Consider the following 5,843-nt stretch of genomic DNA (forward strand, 5'->3'; position numbering starts at 1 on the left):
AGATAACAAAGAAGATGAATATGATAATATTTCCTCACAAGGTGTTGTCAATTTAGCACATAAAATGGTAAAGGATATAATTCAGAAAAAATAAAATGTCATCATTGAAGATCTAACAGGTGAAGATCCAGTTGAATGATTAGAGAAAGATGAAGATGTCATTATTGACACCAAGTAGCATACTAAAGGTCTAGCATCTACTGAGCCATCTCATGCTCATATACTGGGCTTCACACCTATTATTGTATAAATTAAAGAATATCCTGATCCTAAAGAACAAAATCTAAGTAATATTCATTTTGGTTCTTTACATTCTTTAGTAGATGTTATTCCAATGGGTACAAATAGAGAACAAAAAGTTATAGATTCCAAGCAACAAGATTAGGATACACAAGTGGGAGAAAATATCGACTTCGAGAAAAATAATGACAAAAGAGATTATGTGTATAATCAAATAGTAGGAGATGAAACATAACACAATAAGATGGTTCTTCTATAGGTGATAGGCCACAAGCTCATGGACCTCTGAGTGAGGTAAATATTGGGAAGGGACAAAGTAGTTCACAAGGTGAATATAAGAAAGAATACCTGACACAATCAAGATTTATACCCCACATTATGTACCATTATACATTGATTGATTCATCTACCACCAAACAAGAAGAGGAGAAGAAAGAGAAGGAGAAGAAAGAACAGGACAAAAAATATACTAAGCAAATTGATTCTACACCAAAATAATTTAAGGATATGCCTCATGCGCCACCTACACAAACTGTGATACTTACTCATGTTGATCAAGGAGCTAAGACTAATTATACAAAGATAGTTGAAGTACCCAAATATAAAAATTAGGAGATTCAAGCTCTAGTGCCACTCCAATTATCCCTAAGTTCAAACATTTTAGATTCAAAAGGAAAGAAGTTGAAGAAAAAGAAGGAGACACTGCCAAGAAAATTCAATCCTATAACACTAGATGAAGTGATAATTATACCCGGTTGCAATTAAAACATTTCAGATGAAAAATCCATGGTTTTTATGTAATAAATTGTGTGTAAGAAAATATGAGTAATAAAGATTAAAGAAAGAGCACAAGAAAGAGAAGGTTATTCATGATGTGAAAGACATACTAGTGGATATTGTGCCAGATATTACATTGAATGAGAAGAGTCCAATCTTGGAGCAACTAGTGCAAATCATTGAGAAGATTAATCAACCTAATGTGGATATCAAATCTAAGTTGATGTAATGAGAAGAGAAGAAATTTAAAACAAAATGTTGGAAAGGATATCAAGTGAGATCTCTATACAAAAAGTGGGTTTGTCAACTCAAGTTATCGAGTTGGAGATAATTGTGCAAAAAAAATTAACATTGTTCAATAAGTTGTGTGATATTCCATTTCTTAAAAATTAGATCAAAGACAAATTATAGAAACTTGTTGAACATCTGAAGAAAAAAAATGCAAAGATACTTAAGGCTAATATTAGTACTTCATTATTGCATTACTCACAAGTAAAATTTTTAATGATATATCAACATAATCTCTTATGAGAAGAAAGCAGATTAAGGAATGAGATTAATGAAATTCAATCATTGCTACTACCTCATCTTGAGGTAATGTGAGATCATATTAAGATAGCCCAGGATCTTATTGTTGTCCGAGTCTATCTATTGGTAATCATATGACTAATCTTGCAAAAAATCTAAAAATTGAGAAGGCAATCATTGAGCTACTAAAGATAAACTTGGACAATACCATGGCCATTTTGTTGAATAATCACAAATCATTTTTTGATCACTTTGGATTACATCCAAAGTAAGCATTTCAAAAAAAGTTAAAGGTAATTTATATAAGAGTCAAAAAAGGGGGATAGATATATGTTTGTATGTGTGTATACAACTAAGGAGTTATAAGGATAAGAAGATATAAGGAGGGATATTAAAGGATAAAATAGAAAATAAAAGAGTTTTGAAAAATATTTTGAAAAACACATGTTATGTTAGGATTAACCAAGGATAGAAATAATAGTTATATGCAAATATAACCAATATCAAAAAATAATAGATTGCACAGGAGATAACACAAGACACAAAGATTTAATGTGATTCACCCAATCCCTAGGCTACGTCCACCAATAGCAAGTTCAATATTATTATTATCTAGTGATTACAATCTACAATCCCTTATAGTTCAATACCACTGAAAGAAGCTACAATATCACCACACATTATGAAATCCCTAATCCTAAGCCATTTTCTACAAGCTTTTTATGCTTACAAAATTAGGGCTAAAATAAGTCGTCCAATAGAAAAAAAGCAGCTGACACCTTTTACAATATAAGGTCATTTTTGGCTTCGGGGGCATCACCCCCAAAAACCCCCCATGGGGGAATTTCCCCTCGACCCCACCATATACAAAAATAGGGAGTGCACCTAGGGTGCTACCCCTTCACCCTATCTTGGGGGCGTTGCCTCCAAACCTTTGTAGAAATAATCTAGGGGAAATATTTTTTGAATGAACCTTTGAGTCTGATTAGGCTCCACATCACAATAACCTCCCACTTGGAGACTAATCAAACTCCATAATAATAACCTCGCACTTGGAGACTAATCATAGCACTGCTAAACCTATAGCTCCCACTGGAATATCAAACCACCTTGGACTCTATTTTTCGTTTATATTGTTTAATCTAGAAGACCAACCAAAGTTGAAGACGAGCCCAGCTTCTTCCTTGTTACTACCCTGGTAAACATATATGTTGGGTTATCATCTGTATGTATCTTCTCTACCTTCAATTGTCCATCATCCAAAACTAATTGAATGAAATGATATAGCAATTGTATGTGTTTTGTCTTTCAATGTAGAGAAAAATTCTTTACAAGATGATTGGCACTTTGGCTATCTATAGACAAATAATTATCCCTCTATGGGTGTCTCAATTATTTCATGAAGAAATGAAGCCATATCATCTCCTTGGTTGTCTTTGTAGCAACAACATACTCTACCTCTATAGTGGATAAAGCATTAATCTTCCACAACTAAAAAACCCAGCTCATTGTTGCCCCACCAATAGTAAATACATAACCTGTAGTACTCCACCTAGTATTAATATCCCCTACCAAATATGAGTCAACATAACCCTGCAAATCAATTGGAGCCCCTAAATTGTATGTTCCTCTCAAATATCTAAGAAACCATTTAACGGCATTCTAATATGCAAGCCCTAGATGGCTCATATACCTGCTAACAACTCCCACTACATGTGCAATATCTAGCCTAGTACATACCATAGCATACATCAAGCTTCCTACAGCTGAAGCATAGAGTACCTTGGACATCTTTTCATTCTCTTCTTGTGTCTTTGGACACATCTCCTTAAACTTCAAATGAACAAGTAAAGGTGTGAAGACGGCTTTAACATCCTCCATAGAGAAACGTTGTAACACTTTCGCAATATAATCAGCCTAAGATAAAGTAAAGTTTTTGTTCTTCCTATCTCTACAATTTTTCAGACCAAGTTTTTTTTGGCCTCCATATCCTTCATAGAAAATGTATGTGCTAATTGTTCTTTTAACCCCTTAATGTTATCCATGTTAGACCTAGCTACAAGCATCATCAACATATAAATATAAAGTAATGTAGTTTTCATCATCCAACCTCTTAAAATAAACATAATGATCTAAATGGCACCTACCATATCCATGCTTATGCATAAAATTGTCAAATTTTATATACCATTACCGAGGTGCTTTTTTCAAGCCATATAAACTTTTTTCAATCTACACACTAAATTTTTGTTACCTTTGACCCCAAATCCCTCTGGTTGTGCCATATATCTCTCTTCATCATAATCACCATGAAGAAAGATTCTTTTAACATCAAGTTGCTCCAGTTACAAAGCTTTAGTAGCCACAATATTTAAAACAATATAGATAGAATTCATTTTAATAATAGGAGAAAAGATCTCATCACAATCAATGCCCTTTTTCTGTGAAAATCATTTTAACACTAACTTGGCTTTAAATTGTTTCTTATATTCATCCTCTTCTTTCAACCTGTAAACCAATTTATTTCATAAATCACATTTACCTTTAGGCAACTTGCATAAATCTTATGTCTAATTTTTCAACAAAGAGTCCATTTCTTCTTTCATTGTAGACTCCCACTAAATCTTTTTATCCATGTGCACAACTTCATCATAACATCTAGGTTCATGGGGATTAGTAAGTAAAATAGAATACAAAAAAGGAGAAAATATTTTTGGAGTTCTACTTAGCCTTGTTGATTGTCTAAAATTCACTAGAGTGTGTGGTATTTCTTGTTGTGGTTGTCACAGATCATGAGGAACTATTGGAACATAATATTTTGGAGTATCACTCAACACTAAATAATCATTTTCTTTCTTCTCATGTTGTTGTAATAGTTCTTTGTACAACACTTTCTCATTGAATATGACATCCTTACTTCTTACAATTTTATGATTTTCAAAATCCAAAAGCCTATAACCAAATTCATCAATGCCATATCCAAAAAATATACATTTCTTTGACTTAGCTTCCATCTTGGTTCTATTTTCAGAATCTATATGTGCAAATGCTTCACAACCGAAGATTTTGAAAAAAGAATAACTCATCTTCTTACCAGTAAATGCTTCCTTTGAAATACCATAGCCCAAAGGAGTAGAGGGGCCTCTATTAATAAAATATACAGTAGTATTGATAGTCTCTGCCCATATGTTTGAGGGTAACCCAACATGCAACCTCATGCTTCTTGCATGCTCCATTATTGTCCATTTCATGTGTTCATTCACTCGATTTTCCTATGGATTCCTTGGAATATTTTTATGTATACAAATACCATTATAGGAATAATAATCTTCAAATTATTTTCTACAATACTCACCATCATTATTAGATCTAAGAAAATTTAACTTTCTACAAGTCTCATTCTCAACCAAGCATTTCCATTTCTTAAAAGTTACAAATACATCGGATTTATGTCTAAGGAAATAAACCCATACTTTTTTAGTTGCATCATCAATAAATGTGACATAATAATGAGAACCACCAAGGAAAGATACCTGAGTTGGTGCCCATCCATCTGTATGCACAAGCTCTAATTTCTCATTTTTCTTTTCCTTCCCAGTCTTCACAAAACTCACTCTCTTTTGTTTTCCATCCACACAACTTTCATAGAAATCCATATTAACACATTTCAAACCTAGTAAAACTTTCTTTGAATGAAGTAATTTCATACATTTCTCACTCATGTGCCCAAGTCTATTGTAATGCCCCACCAAGGGATCCAAAGAATTAACCCTAAGTTTCTCTAAGTTTGGTAGCATTTTTTTTTTTTTTTTTTGAAACATGAAAGTAAACCATTCATAACATAGTAGTGAAAGCAACAACATCATTCAACTAAAAGTAAACATAAAAATACATAACAAGTTACATTCTTTAAGGATCTCTTAACGTTGAATTACATCTAAACAAACTAATATTAATGATTCCATCTAATACTACATCCACATAAAATAATAAAGAAAAGTTCAATGTTCGTAAATTACATTTTCGAATGCTCAATCATCTACTATACATTTCATAGGGTATGAAAGGCTTAAAAGAATATACATATGTGAAATAAAGTACTTCATCATCCTATACTATTCCATGATGCAAGTGCAATAAGGTAAATGAAACCACATGTCATACATGATACATCATCATAGAAGATATAAACATCCATCATAAAATTTAACCATATATCATCAAACATAATTAACTAAGTGCACGGTTCCTCCCAACCGTAAATAGCATCATTAGACCATCGTGGGCCCTAGCCATCC

Source organism: Cupressus sempervirens, chromosome 1 (assembly GCF_028749045.1).
Source record: "Cupressus sempervirens isolate cs-2001-9-10 chromosome 1, ASM2874904v1, whole genome shotgun sequence".
NCBI lineage: Eukaryota > Viridiplantae > Streptophyta > Pinopsida > Cupressales > Cupressaceae > Cupressus > Cupressus sempervirens.